This window comes from Podarcis bocagei (genome assembly GCF_964188305.1).
Source record: "Podarcis bocagei genome assembly, chromosome: 10".
Classification (NCBI taxonomy): Eukaryota; Metazoa; Chordata; class Lepidosauria; order Squamata; family Lacertidae; genus Podarcis; species Podarcis bocagei.
In genome coordinates, this window is record NC_138135.1 from 36,463,097 (window position 1) to 36,482,700 (window position 19,604).

At 44.7% G+C, this 19,604-nt stretch overlaps 2 long non-coding RNA genes across 3 annotated transcripts; one reads left to right on the forward strand and one right to left on the reverse strand.

The window, feature by feature from the left end:
- Positions 1-757: 757 nt before the first annotated feature.
- LOC308596290 lies at positions 758-18,490 on the reverse strand. Of its 2 annotated transcripts, none has more exons than XR_014012442.1 (3): positions 18,414-18,490; positions 6,703-6,779; positions 758-988 (listed from the first exon to the last, which is right to left on the reverse strand). It is a non-coding gene; the product is annotated as an uncharacterized lncRNA (long non-coding RNA). The 2 variants fall into 2 exon arrangements; XR_014012443.1 differs by lacking the exon at positions 18,414-18,490 and adding an exon at positions 10,483-10,665.
- Positions 1,499-2,797, forward strand: LOC308596059. The gene is made up of 2 exons (XR_014012290.1): positions 1,499-2,052; positions 2,665-2,797. It is a non-coding gene; the product is annotated as an uncharacterized lncRNA (long non-coding RNA).
- Positions 18,491-19,604: the final 1,114 nt, after the last annotated feature.

Genomic DNA, 19,604 nt, shown 5'->3' on the forward strand with positions numbered 1-19,604 from the left:
AATTTTTCTACATTCCTCCTTAGCTATTCAAGATATATGGCAACCTTGAATCTTGGGGCATTTTTAGTCACTGTTTCTTAGCACTTTGATTTCATAAGACTTTGGGCCAAACTACAATTGGTGTTAAACACACTCCTTAAAATTGTGTTTTAAAACCTTCACTGAAAACCATAGGTGTGAGAGCCTGACCAGGATCACTGTCACCAAACGAAGGCTGTGAAAAAGAATTTAGCTGTCATCTCAACGAAGATACTTAGCAAAAAAAATCTGGGAGACCAAGCTACGTATTCAATTTCATCATTGCGGAAATAAGGAAATATAAGGAAACAAGCCTCATATTTATTTTTAGATGGCACCTGACATTTACCAGATTGTCACATATTGCACATATGTCGTCCCCAAGCTGTTGGAGATGAAGGGCCTCAAAAGCTTCTATCTCTCACTCTCTCGCTCTCTCTTTCTGCACGTGGGGTACATGTCCCACTGTGGAAGGGTTTTGAGAAAATACAGAAGATTACTCACCCAGATGTTATTCTGTTTCCATCCCTAGCATTTTCAAATATCTGGGATGGGCAAAATCTTGACGGCAAGAATAAAGACTTAATCAGGTTCCTCTTATCAGTGGCTAGATTAACCACTTCAAGGTTCTGGAAACATTTGGAAAATGCCGCTTTAAAATACTGGTATATTCTTGTTTTGCTTTTTGCTTTATCTGAAAAGGTAACCCAAAAGAAACAAAAAGTATAACAAAAATAAGTTTTGTTTGACATGGTGTGATTTTATTTAATTTATTAATGAAGTAATTGAGGCTCCAGTAACCTCAGCTACACAGGCGGATATATAGAATTATTTATAACTGTTTCTATTTTAACTGTAAGCCACCCTGAGTCCCTATCAGAGAAAAAAGGCAGGATGTGCATCATCATCATCATCATCGCTGTAGTAGACCTTCCATGTCTTAAGCATGTCCAGCTGCATTTGCTAAACCCTGCAACGAAAAAGGTTGAAGTAGTTTAAAAGGACTCCAATGATTACTTTGTAATTCGTTTTTCTTTCTTTTCCTTTCTTTGGGTTGAACTATGTATAAGGTTCAAAGACTGTTTCTGCTTTGAGTATTATAAATGCCAATTCACTTTTATAATTCACCCCCAAGATCAATAAACATTACACACACACAAACACACACTGGGTCTCTTACACCCCTCATCCACCTTCTGTCTGATCTCCACACCTTGTACCCATTCCTCTTGGCTCACATCCTAATATCAGGACCAGAAGCACAGGTGGCGGGGGGGGGGCACAGACAGGGTGTGCCTAGAACAACTATAGCAGGGGATAAGACACTGGATCTGACTAGTGAGCCAGATCCTTACCTCCTGCACCACCCAAAGGTCAAATTTGCTACGTGGGCAGGACTGTCCGCCTGACAATCAGCTGATGTCACAAACACACCAGGGGACCTGTTTTTTTGCATAGTGCTATGAACAATCCACTGATTGTCAGTGCTTTTCAGGTGGCCTTGCAGGCCAGCCATGAACCCCATTTGGGTCCAGCCCCATGTTTACCTGCCCCACACTTGACATCACATATGATGTGAGCTGTAAGACAGATGTGTGGTGGACTTGCATCTGGGTGGGATATACTATAGAGTGGCAAGCTTTTACTGTTAAAATATCAGCAGCCCGTGGTGGTCACAGCTTCACCTGGCATTGGGACTAGTGTAGGAATGACGGTCCTCCTGTTGTGCCATGTTTGGCATGGCAGAGACACCAAAATGCCCTTCCTCTGGTGCTTCCTCCTACAGATGGGTGGATGGGAGTTGCCTTCTTGAATTGCACTATGATTTGAGTCAACAAGACCTGTTAGATCGTATAAGATATCTTGGCCGATGCTCCAGTAGCACTTTAGAAGCCAAGCTTTGTTTGCTCTGTACATACTGGCTGCAATGTGCTCTGGCATCTGAGCAAAGCCAGCCATTTGACCAGATCATTCAAGAGGAGCCGTCCAGAGTTTCCTACAGAAGAAACAAGATCTCGCTTGGCAAGCGTCCAGGTAACTCCATCCACTGCAATCTGTAAATCAAAGATGGTGGCCCTCCAGATATTGCTGGACTACAGCTTCCATTATCCCAGGCCACTGGCCATGCTGGTTGGGGGTTGGTGGAAGTTGGAATCCACCATCTGGAGGGTCATGGGTACCCTATCCCTACAGAGAAAGCCTTATTGTCAGGATCTGCAACACCTTCTCTAATTAGACCTTCAGCCCAGAAAACTAGCTATGTGCCCAAGTGGGAAACCCGTCTTGGCTCTGAACTTCCAAATGAAGTGTGGAACAACACTACTAAATGGTACACTGAATATAAACAGAACATTTACAAAGCACTAATTTCCTGGTACTTGATGCCAGGGACACCCAGTCTAAAAAGATGCTTAGATTCATAATATGTGGATAAGCTGTCCATTGACCCAGAACTTCTGGATTCAAATCCTTACCACCCTCAGAGATATTACAGACAAAATGGTGGAACAAGGACAGGGAGCATGTGGCCCTCCAGATATTAATGTTGGATTCCAGCTCCCATCAGCCCCAGCCAATATGGCCAATGTTCAGTGGCATTGGCCCTAGAAATAGAACCGAATGGTTTTTCCTTTACCCTCACTGCAGCTTTCTAAACTCAAGAATACTGCGAGCGAAACAGAGGAATCACCACCAGAACCAATCCTACAAGAAGATGAGAACCCCTCCTTTAAAAAAATCTGTTTCAAAAAACACAAATAAAACACAATTAAAATGAGAAGGCATATCATGTGCTCCCACTGTTGCCCAAATAAGTCCAGTTTATTGTACACACATTTTAAAAGATAACCTCTGATTACCCTTTATGTATAGTGGAGACTAAGAAAGAAACATGGCAAGTGGGATGCAAGAAGTTGATATGAAACAGGATAAGATGATCATCACAGGGAGATGACGGGTGGGAGGTAAAAGACCTTCTGAGGGAGAGAAGGGAAGATCTTCCAGGGTGGGAGGCCGGAAGAAGAAAGGGAAGCAACCAGGTGAGAACTGGGAGGGTCCACACCTTATTGTGTGAGACAAGGGCTAAGATCTACCTCTGATAGCTTTGTATTTCTTCTTTCCCCTTCTTTTCCCTCTTTTATTTTCTTTTTATTTTCTTTTATGTTATTTTCTTTTTTCCATTTTTATTTAGATTGATCTGTTTTTATTGTATTCTATGCTGAAAATATTTTCAAGAAAAATATTTATTTTTAAAAAGAGCTTATTTCCTTTTTATTCCACCATTCTTCCAGAGAGCTGAAGGTGGTGTACATGGCCACCCCTTCCTCATTTTATCCTCAACTCTGTGAGGTAAACTAAGCTGAGGGAGGTAGCAGCTAGCCCAACGTCACCCACTGAGCTTTGTAGTTATGTGGGGATTGAACTTGGGTCTCCCCACTCCTAGCCCAACACTCTGACCACTATGCCACATGGACCTCCCTGCCATGCCTCACATTTGATCTTAATACATATCTTGATATATATCTTAATGCGGGGAGCAGCATGCTGGACCAGACAGATCTTCTACCTGTCCTGCAGAGCTCTCCTTATGTTCTTAAGCTCTGTTTACAAAAGTTAAAAAGAAACCACTTTGCCTGCAATTCTGAGACCATGAAAGTACTGCTCAGCCCAGAACATTGCACAGGGTGAAGTTTCCATGGAATCATAAACAAGGTGCGGCACCAAAGGTACATAAAGCATCTTGCATGGCGATGACAAGGAACGGTGGGTGAAGGAACCATATGGCAAGGATCATGAAGGTGTCAAGGTTGCAGAGCCAGGATAAGACCCCTGGCTGCATCACCTCACCCGGTATTCTGGTTTGCTCCACCTAATAGTTTTTCCAGGACAAAAAAACAAACAAAACTAAACTAATTTGTTATGTAGGTTATGCTGAGAAATCGTGACTGGCTCACTCTGTGTGCTTCATGGCAAAGCAGGAAACCCAGGGCTTGCCAGTCCAAGTCCAACACACTCTGCACTGGGCTACACCAGCTGCCACATGTTTCCCAGGTTATTCCCATGTTGTTTGGTGATGGGAAGGTGCAGAGGCAATATCATCATCACTATTATCCATTTCCCCCCTTGATTGTTCCCTGGGAGGGGGGGAACAGCACCCATTTCAGAGCCTCATGATTCCCATCATCTTTTCTTCCTTCCTGGCTCACAGCAGAGATTGTTCCCAAGTTCTCTGAGGAGGAGGAAGCACAGTGCAGAAAGCAGAAACATTATTATTACCAACTCCTCATCCACCTCTAATTTTGACATAGTCATGCTTATATAGGTGAATGAATAGTAAAGGTAAAGGGACACCTGACTATTAGGTCCAGTCGTGGCCGACTCTGAGGTTGCGGCGCTCATCTCGCTTTACTGGCCGAGGGAGCCGGCGTACAGCTTCCGGGTCATGTGGCCAGCATGACTAAGCCGCTTCTGATGAACCAGAGCAGCACACAGAAATGCCGTTTACCTTCCCGCTGGAGCGATACCTATTTATCTACTTGCACTCTGACGTTCTTTCGAACTGCTAGGTGGGTAGGAGCAGGGACCGAGCAATGGGAGCTCACCCCATCGTGGGGTTTTGAAACCACCGACCTTCTGATCGGCAAGTCCTTGGTTCTGTGGTTTAACCCACAGAATAGAGCTCCCCAAAAGGGCGGCACACAGGACCCCACAGACCATAAATCTGCCACTGGTTGTATCACTATTGGTATTTTGTATGCAAGTGAAATTGCTCTCTCTCTCTCTCTCTCTCTCTCTCTCTCTCTCACACACACACACACACACACACACACACGGGGTGGGGTGGAGAGAAGAGAGAGAGAAACTCTCTGATGCCTAAAGGCTGGGTTACCAGCAAGGTTCTATTTATAGTTTGCTATATCGCTTCACTACAAAGCTTGCATTTTCCCAGGGACAGAAGCCGAACAACAACAAAAAGGTGTTGCCCTTCCTTCTTAGTCCCAGTCAGGGTTTAGATCACATTTGTGGGCTCCTTGCCCACTCTGGAGGAGCTGATAGCCTGTGGACACATTCCTCCACTTGTTTGGTCAACAGAAGCAAAATGTGTGGGTCACAAGCCATGCCCCAGGGAAAGATTTAATGAATGTTTAACCAGCAATTTGCTGCCTGTGAGAGGTGGAAAGCAATCCCAATTCAATACAAATGACAGACATGGCTGGCAAGTGCAGCAGGCGTAGAAAACAGTCAGAAAGAGGGAGGAAAAGAGGAAGGCACTGTCTGCCCTGTCAACAGAACTGCTAGCATTTCTTGATGTTACAACTTCAAGAGTAGAAACACACACTGGGCACAGAATTCAGGGTTCTTGGAATCTCCTCTTAAATTTCAAGTACAAATTTCTAGCCCTCATGGCTGAAAAGACAGATTTGGCCACTGCCCGGTGAGATTTAATAAAATTGGGGTACTAAGAGAGTTATAACAAATAGTTCTTCCCTACTATGAGTAGCACAAACAGATATAAATGGTTGAGAATCAACAAATGTTTCAGGTTTGCTTAATTTGCACATTTTGCACTGGTCACAAATGTCTAGCTTTGTTATTCTGTGGGGGAAATGATATTATTATTATTACTATTATTATTGGTGCAAGTCTGCAAGTCTCCACTATGTTGAGCTGCAAAAAGAATTGTGATTCTTCAGATCAGGGAAACTAGGCCAGCTTTATTGGATTTATTTTGGAAAAGATCACTCCTTAACAACAACAACAACAACAACAATAATCTTTTATTATTTATGCCCTGCCCATCTGGCTGGGTTTCCCCAGCCATTCTGGGCAGCTTACAGCATATATAAAAACATAATAAAACATAAAACATTAAAAACTTCCTGATACAGGGCTGCCTTCACATGTTTTCTAAAAGTTGGGTAGTTCTTTATCTACTTGACATGTGAAGGGAGAACATTTCGCAGGGAGGGTGCCACTACCGAGAAGGCCCTCCCAGGAAATGTTAAATTCAGGACTTAACGGTCAAATGGGTCCTCCACTTTAGATGCTTGCTGCTCCCAAATCCTGCTACTAGGTATGTGAATTTAAATCCCCTTTCACCACCCAGAACCATAGCTCATTAGAGAGGGAGTGAGGGCCTTAGCTCAAAGAGGGCCTCAGACACGGGTAACTCATTCTGTTTCAATGCTTGAGGCAAAACAGGAAGGTGCTGCCCCCCTCCCATCATTGAAACCACTCTACCAAAGCCTCACTTACCGGGGTCATGAGGTGGCAGCTTCCAGCAAGATCTCCTGTGAGCTCCACAAGATCTCTTGAGAGTTCTGCCAGATCTCGCCGGAAGCCGCCACCGGGGCTCCTCACTTCTCAGGTGGAGGTAGCAGGGGTGGCACCTGTGGGGGCAAACGCCCCATGGGATTTTGCCATTCAAGATGGCTGCCTCAATCCACCTCATGGGTGGACCTGCCTTGGCCTCAGATTTAGACACTTGTTATTTTGGGGGCATTTGATAAGTTTTGCCATTTGTCTTTATGTGCATCAAGCCAAAATGGGACACACATGCTCAGCTTACACTTACAGCTAAAGCATCCCTGACAGATAGCCATCCAAGTTCTGCTTAAAAATCTCCAAGGAAGGAGCGTCTACCACTTCATGTGGGAGTCTGTTCCACTGTCAAACAGCTCTTACCGTCAGAAAGTTCTTCATGATGTCTAGACGGAATCTCCCTTCTTGGAACTTGAAACCCTTGGTTCAGGTCCTGCCCTCTGGAGCAGGAGAAAACAAGCTTGCTCCATCTTCATGTGACCACCCATTAGATATTTGAAGATGTCTATTATATCTCCTCTCGGTGTCCTCTTTTCTAAGCTAAAAGTGCCCAGCTGACGCAACCATTCCTCATAAGGCTTGGTTTCCAGACCCTTGATCATCTTGGTCCTCCTCCTCTGCACATGTTCCAGCTCATCAATATCCTTCTTAAATTGTGGCACCCAGAATTGGACACATTAATCCAGGTGTGGCCTGACCAAGGCAGAATAGAGCATGACTATTACTTCCCTTGATCCGGACACTAGACTTCTGTTGACGCAGCCTAGAATAGCATTAGCGTTTTTTGCAACTGCATCACACTGTTGACTCATGTTAAGCTTGTGGTCTACTTAGTGTTAAATTTAATGCTACATAAAGTGTTGAACAAATGTGATTATTGTATTGTATTGTATTGTATTGTATTGTATTGTATTGTATTGTATTATCGAAGTTGCAGAGAAAGCATGTCAGTATTTTTCAATGTAGCTGCACTAATTATTTCAACAGGAGGGTATTATTCTAGCTTTGAATCTTATATACCAATAGTGAATTCCATAGAACTATACAGCTGGAAGAGACCCCAAAGGATATTTAGTCCAAACCCCTGCAATGCAGGAATCGTTTGTGGGCTCGAACCCACAACCTTGAGGTTAAAAACCTCATGCTCTACTCACTGAGCCATCCATTCTATGAGTGTGGAGCCTTATGCATCCAAAATGTACCACCTGTGCACAAGGTGGAGGTATCAACAGGCTTGGGGGAACCAAAGTTTTGCAGAAGCACACTAACTCTTTAAGGGGGCAAGTAAACAGGAGGGACATTAAAACAGCTCATTGGGGACAGAGCATGTCCAATGAGTATGGGATACTAACCATCCCTAACTGTTGGGGCAGGTGCACAGAAAACCAGACAATAAAGAGAAATGTAATGAAGGCACTTGGAAAAGGGCATGGCTGGCGGGTTAAAATTCTGAATGCCACAGTTTCCACTTGTACCTTTCCCAATATAAAAAGCCCCTAGCATTGCTTGTTTTCATGATGGCTGCAGGATGCAGAAGTGATTTCTTCAGTGATTCTAGTATCTTTATTGTCAGGGAACTGCCATCAGTGCCGGAGGGAGAGAGCAAAATCCAGAGGGATTCCAGAGAGCGTCCCGAGAGTGGGAGAGGCAGCCCATCTTCTGGAGAAGAGAATCAGTGTAGCACCAGTGGAGAAGGGGGGCAGATGGGGGAAGCAGCGAGGCGGTCCCATGACTCCTTGCCGGGGACCAGCGGGGAGAGTAAGGGTCCTCCGCTGCCTACGCCCTCCTTGCGCAGAAGGCTTCCGCGCAGAGATAGTAGGAGGAGACTAGGTGTCAAAGAGCTTCTTTGCTGGAAGAAGTTTAAGAAACGCCCACTGACGGATTCTGCCAGCGATTGAGACAGCCACGGGAGAGTGGCTGTCCAGACAGAAAAGGTTCACTCAGGCAACCCAGCCAGGTGTTTGCACCGGCTTACGCACAAGCAACCCCTAGAACCATTACATTTATGGATAATTAATTTGCTACATAAAGGTTATGGAAAAGACATCATCTCCCCCCCCCCCGGTGTGCTAACAATGAGATCTCTCAGTTTCCTCAATTAGGTCAACTCCTGTGATTAATATCCCCCCACGAGAGCTATTAAACACTGGTTAAAATTGCTGAGAAATGACTGGGAGAAAAGATATATGATCTCCGTCATAGATTTCTCATCTCTAATTGCTAGGCTTCTTTTGACAAGTGGCCGGGCCAGAAACAGGGAGTTCCACCAGACACATGACATGGGTGAAAGGGATGTCAGGAACAAAAAGAGCTTGGGTAGGTGAATAGACATCCTTCTTCAAGTTGCAAGCCCTGCTCTGATCACTCGTCATCCTCGTCACCTCCCAGAAAATGCAGTAAATCTGATACTTTCATTGATGTCTCAAAGAAGTACCAGCAATATTTTAACTTGCTCGTGCAAGAGCTAGCTTGAAAGCTGAATTGAAACCTTCGAAAGAAAACCCAACCAAGTCAAGAAGGGTGGAGAAATGCGGGGAGAGAACCTGAGGCAGCATCTGGGGCACACCTCAGCTGGTTTTAGCCAGCAGGAAGAGGGTCTCCTCCTAGTATCAAGTAGACAGATAATGAGCGTCTTTCTGATGATGAAATAGACCTCATGCACTTCGTGGAAATGGCTTGCTAAGAGGCTAAGACTCCAATAACTGAAAACACAGGATACTTTCCCACTGTTGACAGCAATGGCCAGCACTCAGTCAAGCCTCACCTGATGCCGGGAACAGATTTTACCAAGACACTCTCTTTCTCTGTATTTGTTCTCTGTGTTGCGAATGTCAACATTACTGTTGTTCTTATCAACAGAATCCAGCCTCCAATAATAAATGGATTCCAGGAAGGTGATAGCTTGATGGATGATTCCTATACTGTAACTAACACAGAGAATTTGCTTTTGCAGCTCTGCTGGCACGACAAAATGGGATGTGTATACTGAGCCTTCAGACTGCACTCTTCCACCTTCGGGATGTCAGAGAATTCAGACAAAAATGGAAACTGGAGCAGAAATTGCTGACGTTCACTTCATCTCGTATCCAGAAGAGAAATGGATCTGGCAAATGCAATCAATATTTGCTGTTTTTGTTACCGCTGTCAGTAAGCATTGTGTTTCCTTTGCATGGGAATGAATGCTAGGGAATCAATGAATTGTGCCAAATTTCACCATGACAGACAGCAACATGAACGTCTTTTTTGCTGGAAGCCAAACTGCAGCAGAACAGAAGCAGCACTGCCTGCAGCAAATACGTCTCAGAACAGAAATGGATGGCTGCTTACATCCTTACTCCACCCTCTTCCCAATGGGCAACAGCTTGCCAGAGAAACTTCCTGCGATCAGCAAAGTGATCCTGCAGGAAAGGACACCTGAACAGGTGAAGAGGGTGTTGCTGAGGGCATCACTTTCCAGTGAGCTAGAGCAGTGGTGCATGCAACACACTTCTGCTCCAGGCAGTGCCAGATTTATGTATAAGTTATTCAAGCTATAGCTTAGGGCCCCACTCTCTTGCCCCCCCCCAAAAAAAAAATAAAGGAAAATAACTGGATGTACATTTCCAAAATATAAGATAAAAAACAAATAAAATAAAACCTACATACAGCAACAGTATGTATTAATAATTATTTCACTACAGTGGTACCTCTGGTTACATACGCTTCAGGTTACATATGCTTCAGGTTACAGACTCCGCTAACCCAGAAATACTACCTCAGGTTAAGAACTTTGCTTCAGGATGAGAACAGAAATTGTGCTCCAGCTGTGCGGCAGCAGCCGGAGGCCCCATTAGCTAAAGTGGTGCTTCAGTTTAAGAACAGTTTCAGATTAAGAACAGACCTCCAGAACGAATTAAGTACTTAACCCGATGTACCACTGTATTAATATACTTCTTCTTAATTGTATTTCACTATTTATATACTTCTTCTTAACTGTATTTCAGTTCAACAATTACTTTGATAAAATACATATTTTGTTATGTGCAAATGGCTTTAGATACCTATTAGGTCCATAAATTACCAGATAGCATATATTCAACAACAAAAAACAGTGCCAATTTGTTGTTGACAAAGGACAGCTGGACATATAAAGGGCCCCATTACCTTCAGTAGCTTAGGGCCTCATCTGCAAATCTGGCCCTGGCTCCAGGCACTCTGGCAGAAGTCTTTCCAAGGTACCACAGACACCCTTTTATTATTACTGCAATGTCAGGGACTTTGCCTCTGCCACAGAACTACAGGTGCTCTTCCTGCCCTTTCAGTAGTCCCCAAAAAAGGAACACAATGAGTTAATAGGTGAGACAAGCCACACACACAAAAGGAAAGGGTATATTTTATAGGACTCAGTGATTGCTTTAACACAATGCACTGGCCTTTTGACTCTTCCTCTCCTAAAACTATCTTCCTCAGCCCATTCTACCTGGTGGTTGTGCATCTGAAACATTTTGGTACTGAATTTGCTTGTTTTACTCTTTCCTCCCTGGACCTGTTTCCTTTTGTGCAATGTCTAAAGCATAAAACTGAAGGCAGAGCCATGTCATGTTGTAATCTGGTAGATCCTGGCACCAGTGCAGTTGGCATAACTTCATATTAAAAAGATACCCCTCAATAAACTATATTTGTCTCAAATTTGACATGGAAGGCATGAGTAAATATCCTGACTGTCTAATTCTTAATGTGGAGATTGGCACACTAATCCTATGATAACAGCTGAGATTAATTATCACCTCCTGTAAGAAAGAATTGGGTTCCACATTGACAATAGGATCTTCATCCCAAGGTAAACTCACGATTCAGAAAACATGCAGATTCAGGAAACATGCAGATAACCAGTTAGTCATTTCTTACTTGGGTCGTTTCCTTTCAACTTCAAACTTGGTGAAGTCAACAGAATAGTAGACATACATTCGCTGGACACAGAGCAAAGGAATGGGTGAGATTCCTGCTGCCTTGATAGTACAGGATTTTAAAGGAAGAGCTTAACTCTTGCATTGATCTCTGATCCCTGACTTAGTGTTCCTTCAATATCAGGTATATTCCCCTTTCCTTCTCTTTTTAGCATGGGTCTGCGGCACATTGTTACACCCACTCTCTAGGCTTTGGGGATAGTTAGGGATTCCTTTACCTTTTCAGATCAAGATGTGTCTGTGCTGCATGATTTGCTGCCTGCATATCTGAACCTGACTGTAACCCATATACTCTTGTTTCTTTCTTTTCGCATAATAAACCAAGCTTTCTGAAGGAGCGTCTCCACCCCATCTTTCTGCCCAGACACTGAGGTCCAGCGCCGAGGGCCTTCTGGCGGTTCCCTCACTGCAAGAAGCGAAGTTACAGGGAACCAGGCAGAGGGCCTTCTCGGTAGTGGCGCCTGCCCTGTGGAACGCCCTCCCACCAGATGCCAAAGAGAAAAACAACTACCGGACTTTTAGAAGACATTTGAAGGCAGCCCTGTTTAGGGAAGCTTTTAATGTTTAACAGACTATTGTATTTTAATATTTTGTTGGAAGCCGCCCAGAGTGGCTGGGGAAACCCAGCCAGATGAGTGGGGTAGAATTGATTGATTGATTGATTGATTGATTGATTGAGATATGTGCCTTCTTTATGGGGCAACGGGCATGCATACTGACTCCAGCAAAAGATCCTAAACTTCTTGGAAGTGTGTGTAGGGAGCAGATAGGTGGTGGACAGACACGTGGGTTCAGACATACCCCTCGTAACATTGTTACGGCACCTACTCAAAAACCCAATAATCTGGCCTAGTATTGGTGACCTTGAATGATAAAGCTCTTTTTACAACAGAAGGAAGGAACACGCAAGAGTTCACTAATACTCTCTCTGCAGACATGCTTACATGAACATGGTCTATTTGCTTTGCTTCATCTGTTCTTTGACTTAAAGTGTTCCATGGAACTTGAAAGGATTAAACACTGGTTAATTCTAACTGTTAGTAAAACAACAGCAAAAGTGTAGGTAAGGAGCTGGACTCCTGCTTCAAGATTTCCTTTCCATTTGTGTGCGTGCTCCCTCCCTCTCTCTCCTCATTAAGTTCACCTTGTCAACAACAGCAACACACAGACACCCTTTTGGGAGTGACTCCACAATCTTCTTTGGCTAAAAGGAAGAGTGGCTTCTCTCCTTGTTCTGGTGAAACTCTGTGCATGCTTCCCGATGTGCTTTTGCGAGTGCTGCCTTTGTTCTCAAGCTTTCAAAAGTGAATCAAAAGACCCACTAAACCAGACACATTTTGAAGTCTCCCTTTGAGCAACTGAGATTGTGCTGGAATAGCTCTCTCCACAATGAAAGCATGTGTGGCATTCACTCACAGCATTCTTGCTATGTGGACTTTAACCAAAATAAAGGTGAAAAAGGAGATTTGCTTGGCAGTGTTTAATTTGAAATAAGCTCTGCCCCCGCCTATCCCACATCAATCCATATGTTTAACAGCATGAGGTGGTTATTTCAGGTTGAGGGAAATGCTGTCTGACCATGTGTGCTGGGAGCATTTGCTTCCATTTTCATTTAGCTGCAAACCCTAAACTCTGATGAACCATATCTAAAATTAAGGACCAGAATGATGAACCGGCAGCCTGTAGATGCCATTGGATGCCATCTTCCATCATCTCCAGCCACTGGCTATGCTGGCCCTGGAGTCTAACATCCGGAGAACCACACGTTTCCCTTCCATAGTTTAGGGAGCTAAGCCAGCTTTATAAACCATAGTCTGAAATTGGCTCATTTCAATCATAAACCATAGTTAAGGCCAGACCTGTGCAGAGCTTGTCTGAGGCCCCGGAAGGAAGTCTTGTTCTTGGCATGACAGTGCAAGTCCGGCAGGCCCCTGGCAGGGCCCTCTGGCCAGCCTAGCCCTCCAAAGCCCAAGGCAAGTGCACCTGGCTTCCCTCACACCCCTGCTTGGGCCTAGTTAAGGCTAACCACAGTTTGATGGGTTTGAGACAGTATGACAACAATTAGTTACAGATGGAAGTGGAAGCTTCCTGTCTCTTCATAGCCGCACCAGGAGGAGGAGGAGGAGGAGGAGGAGGAGAGTAACTTCCAAGCCCAAGACTCGCCCATGTAACTCTAAACCATAGCCAGGGTTGTCTTACCCATAGGCTCTAGGGGTGCAGGGCACCTGGGCGCCGGGCTCTCAGGGGTGCCAGGCCGAGAGTCCGGGGCCTGAGAGTTGAGTCCGGGGAAGAGCCCGCCTCTCAGTCGGAGCGCCACGGTGGGCTCTTCTGCTGTGAGCGGCTCTGTGCTGTGAGTTCGGGGGCAACCGAGCCAGCGAGACGCTGAGGCAGCCGGCCAGCTCCTCCCTCCTGCGCTCCTGGAACTGGGTAACCGGGGGGGGCAGGTGGATCTTTGCACCCCAGTGCCACATATGCTTAAGACAGCCCTGACCATAGCTTAGTATTACACTCAAAAAAGACCACCAAATTGGCAACACACTCAGAAGGCTGCTTATGCATGCAAATTTTCCTTCCTGGAGCAGAGCAAAAGTGCCTTCATTAATACAAGAAGACCACACGCCAGGGGCAGGATTCCATTCAGAACTGTCACTGCACTGTAGCCATGTAAAATCTATTGAAATAAGAAAAGGCAATGTAACAGCAGCATGGAGTGGACTGCATGCTACAGCTCTCCTTCATGCATTATGGTTTTAACAGATACAAATGAAAGCACCCTGTTGTGTACTCAATAATGTTTGAAGTTCATACAGTTAGTACATGGCAGAAAGAACCACACTGCTTTTCCACATTTTTTGAGGAGGGAGAGACGGCATGCATGTTCAAAACGGTGTCACTTTTAAAGGGTGAATGATCCAGGTTCGTTAACATGTGATCATTAGCATCTTAAAATGTAAAGCAATGCTAAACACCGCTGGGTTTCAGGGGTATAAACTGAAACAGGGGAAATTATCCTGTGATAATATGAATGTCAAATATAGGGTAAGCTAACAAATCATTCTGTCAACACCAGCTTCCAAGTAACATAATTTACAGAAAACTTGTGATTGCACATGGCACAACTGTTACTTAGAACTTGACACACACAAACCCCATTTTGCTTTTCTGTTGTTGGATGTTATAAAAAAAAAATCACGAAACCTCTCCATGCTAAAATCAACATGGAAAGGTTTATATCCTCATAGTTGCATGCAAGTAAATAGTCTGTGTTTGACTCTGGAGCAAGGTATTGCTTCTGACAGCCAGTGTCCGCCGGCGCTTAGGATGGAGTGTGATTGGCAAGAGCAGAGAAATGTCATAAAGTGCAATGTTATGGTGTTGCCGCTACACTTCCGTAACTGCAGAATATCACAGGGATACAAATGTTTAGAATCAAATGCGGGGGAGGAAGAGCCTCTGGACAATGCCATTACAGTATTTGCATAACATCAAACCTAACGTTCATAGGCCATGTTAAGCATTGAAGGGAGTTCTAGAGGACATGTCCCCTTCTGCTATGCCTCACCAAAACAGAGGGCAAAAGAGGACACCAATTTGCATATGCTCACGTATATGTACAGATGGACATTTTGAAATAATTACTATAGTTTAAATAGAAATACAGTTCATCTCATCATAGCGAGGAGGACTGTGACCTGTGTGCCTAGTCAGTCTGCTCTCCAGCGCTGTGCCAGGGGGAGAAAATATAGCCAACACATATCTCCAGGGCTTAAAGCCTGCCCTGGCTGTCGCTGAGCCAATGGACCAAGCCCAAGTTTCTTGTGTTAATTTACAAGGTGCGCAGCAGTCCAGGGTGCAGATTCAATCATGTTTCTTCCTGCCTCCCTATATGAAAAGCCACCCTGACTACTTGCTTCAGGAACCCAGGAGGATGAACCATGAACTGTGAATTCTGCTCCCTTGGCCCAACATCACTTATTATAGGCTAGAAATCAGTAGTCTTGCTGTGGCTGAGAAGAGGACTGTTATCTTTGTGGAGCAGCAAGAGATAAGGTACAACCCTCTGCATGTTGTTGGACTACAACTCCCATCATCCTTGGCCACTGACTATGCTCACTGGGGCTGATGGGAGTTAGAGTCCAACAACAAGATCTATAGGGCCAGGGATTCCCCCATCCCTGATGTACAGAGTACATGGGAGCTGTGTGGGTTTTTAAAAACCTGGTTGCTAGCTTTCTGTGTTCAGGCTAGAGGAGCAATGAGGAAGTTGTTGAAGCAGAATGGTTTCACCAACTATAAAACCCTGTTACGTGTTCTGTTGCTTGTTATATTCTCTGAAATGAGGGACATTTGAGGCAGTAAGACAAAGATACGCCCTGGAGCTAGCAAAGCTCTTTGCTAATGGGATAACCCAGTGCAAATATGGTATGTGTTAGATCACATGCAGATGACCTCTTAAAAGATTTCATACAGGACACCTGAGAATATAAAATCAATCAAGAAGTGCCAAGCTGCAAATTTTGAGGCAAACTGCCAAATCCAAAGTTTATACTGTAGACACACCTGTAACCCAATAAAGAACAGTGGGATAAACAGCTCAGGAGGGATGGTTCTGAGCAGGAAAATGGCTGACAAGGAAAGGATTAATCCCCTCCATGTGCTTAATCAAAATGGTTGCCTCCCAGGGCTGGTTTTCATTTTTTCAAAACTGATTGGGAGTCCATTAGATGTGTTTGCCATGCATATCAGAGGTCCCCTACCCCTGAGCTGGCTGCCTACAGAAGTGAAAAATCAGCAATAAGCAACATTGCTGGACTAGGTGCCATGTTCCACCAGCTATTGAAGATATTATTTTCCAAACAAGCTTTTGATTCTGCTGCTGCTTAAGATAGTGTCATGCATTGGGGGTGGGGGGGGGCAGGCTCTTATGCCAAGAGCCTTCTAACCCCTGGATGTGGCAAGTGTTAAAATATAAGCCAGGCCGGCTTTCTGTTGAGACAATAGCCTGAGTGACGGACCATTAAGAGAGCAAAGGATGTGGATCTGTGCGAGATGGCAAATGGGTGCCCCCACTCCCTTAACTAGCTGGTGGTTAGAAAAAAGGCAAAGGCAAGAGTGATGTGAGGTAGAAGCAAAGCAGCAAGCTGGGAACCAAGAAAGACAGAGCAATGCTTGATTTCTGTTTGAATGGTTTTAAGCACCTGGACAGCAGCCATGAGCAGACCGTCCAGTCCCAGCCTTCCCCATGATGGTGAGATGCACTGTGTTCCTCTTTAGATTATAATACTATTTCTGCATTTGCATCTATCGGTCTAAGTAAGCATATCCTCCTCTGAGCGAGGAGCCCTTGCACCTCAGGTTTATTGGAAGCAATGCCGACCCGAGTACTGTGACGCCTGAGGCGGAAAATCTCCATCTCTCTCCATACCTCATCGCAGCAGTAAAAATATAATAAACAAAATCATTGACAATTTGTAACCTTTCAGAAATGTGCTGCTGGAGGCAAGCACTGAATAATGGCAGGGCCAGCTGGGGCTGCCAGGAGTCAGGATCACACACATTCCTCATGGAGGAGGCAGCCCTGCAAATATCTCTCCCTTTAGCAAGAAGCAGCCCTTTTCCATCCTAGTGAAGCCACAGTGCCTTCTGCTGGCTCTGTGTGCAACTGCAGGCATCCTCCGACAGGGAGGCCAGATTTGGATTTGGAAGGAAGGAGCAGTGAGCCTAAAATTCTGGATGTAATTGACTCATTGTGTGGAGGGGGTGTCTTTAGATGATAGCGTCTTTATTCGCTTGTTTCTGAATGTGGTAAGCCAGCTGTGCTGAATTTCAGGCAAGGGTAAGTATTTTCCTGTCGAGTGACTTCCTAGACCTCGGCTCCAAACTCCCGCCTTGAGTTCATTACTGGGATGCAGCACGAGGCAAACACAAAAACAGCCAGGGCAGCACCAGAGATCTAAGCTGCCAGCCAAATCTCTGGGCCATTTGCCAGAATCAGGAAGGAAGCGAAGCCAGAAACAAATGCAAGCCAAGCCCATTTTGTTATTCTTGCACAACAACCTCTTGCACACATCTAACAAGGTTTTGCATTGGGTGGGGGCCTGAGTTTGTAGCCTGAGTGCACACACCTGTGCTACGAACATTTCATGCAAAGTCAACTCCTTAGATCCTCAAGTATTATTGAATGTCCTTTCAACCACTGATCCCATTTTTGTTTGACCTGTCCAACGCCAACCCGATTGGGCGCAAAACTAAATTTACTTGCGATAGGTTTTCGCAACTAAACATGCTCACTGATCCAGCCTCCCCCAACCTGGTGCCCTCCCATGTTTGGCACTGCATTGTCTGGCCATTTGCAATGCTGGCTGGAACAGATGGGAGCTGAGTTCAAAACATCAGGCAGGTAGCTGGATAAGGAAGGCTGTACTAATCAATAGATGAAGCATTATGCAAGCATGACCTTTTTCAAATAGCTTCATTAGGATATATATATTTAAAAGCACACACGCGCGCACGCACACACACACACACACACATGCTTAAAAGAAATTGCAAGGTATACAATAAAGATATGGCATAAGAATACCCAGTCATCAGTCTAAAGCATATAATATTATTTAATCTACAGCAACCAAAAATATCTGGATGTCTTTGAAAGTTCAATGTTGCTTTTGTTTTTCTTATTCATGTAATCCATAAGACAATACCAGCCAGTTGTAAATGAGTCTTGGTGTCTCTGTCCTTTGGCCAGTCTTATTTTGACGGTCAATTTATCTATTAAGGGCAATTGCCAGACTCTGTTAAACCAACTGGATAAGGATGCCCCTTCCAAGTCTCCCCTCAAACAGGCTATAACAAATCTAATTACTAACAATAAATAACCAAGTTTTCTAAAACAAATACCTGTATTCTGACCCTGTGTATTCAGTAAAGTTAACACAAGGGACTGAGTTATTTGTTGACCAGTGATAATATGTAGATATATTTCTAGAGATAATATCTCTAGAAAGACTGTCTCCCCAATACCTGACACCACCACATATGCTGCCATGTGCCTTAGTTCCACATCCTTGCTTACAGACCAGGTGAAGGGAAGGGTTAATAGGTGTAAGCTGAAGAGGTATGAGGTACCATTTCTGCAATATTTTCAGGGAAGATTCCTTTGTAGACGCTGACCTTCTCGCTTCACTGCAAGCACACTCGGCCAACACTGGAAACAGTAGAAAGTGGAATGTCCAAATAGCATTTTGTAAGAAAAAAGGAATCTTTATCAGAGAACACATAGTTGTGTAGATAAGGACCTGGCTAAAACTCCTGGCAAATGCCCCATCATAAACACACAGACCAAGTGGTTGCAGCTCATTGTCAGGGAGTCAGAAGTCAAATTTTGTGTGTGCAATTTATTAGGAGAAAATTTAAGGTGTGTCTTTGACCTCCCTGCAACGACTCTTTTGGAAGAACAAGGCAAGCATCATGGTATCTCTGGGAGCCCCCCTACACCCCCCTTTCCTCTCATGGCCACAGCTCAGCTTAATATTCAAAGGGACTCAGGAGTTTCAAGCAAGGGTCAGCAAACTTGCTGGTCCTGTGTTTGCAAACTGCAGGAACTGTCATGGGTACCACACACACCAATGTATTATTTGGTTACACTAGAATGCCTATTTCATGTCTGATTTCACTGGGCAGGAGGAACCACAGATACCAGGGAAGACCTCTGGGAATTCATGCGCACCCATGGGTGCCACACTGGCAACCCCTAGTCCACAGAGATACCCAGAAAGTCTCTAGAAACCAATGAATTAACCATACCCAACCTGTGTGTCTGTAAAGTGCATTGAGCCTCCTGGAAATCAATAGGGCAAAGCCAGACTGCTTTTAATCAGTTGGACTCACCGTTACAATGACCCAGAACTGGCAAAAAAGGCAGAAAAAGAGATTCAAAGACAATCTTATCACTGTCTCGAAATACTGGTATCAGCAGCCTGTGTACACACACACATGGAACAGGGCAGACGCATTTGGCAAAGAGGCTTGAAAAGCTGCCTTTAAATTATACGCAGGGCTTTTCTTCCAGGAGTAACTCATTCCTGGCACTTCTCAGGTGGGCACCATTGCCATTCTAAGAGGGAGGCATTCTTGGTGAGTTCCGGCACCCCTATTTTTCTAGAAAAAATAGCGCTGATTCTACGTATGCTAAGAAAGCAAACATTGGGAGCAGGGAGAGCAAATAGGAATGGGGTGCAAGCATGGTCGGTCATCTGAATGGAAGACATGGTGGCGAAATTTAGAAGATGGCATTGGGGTGGCTGTGGTGGGGTGATC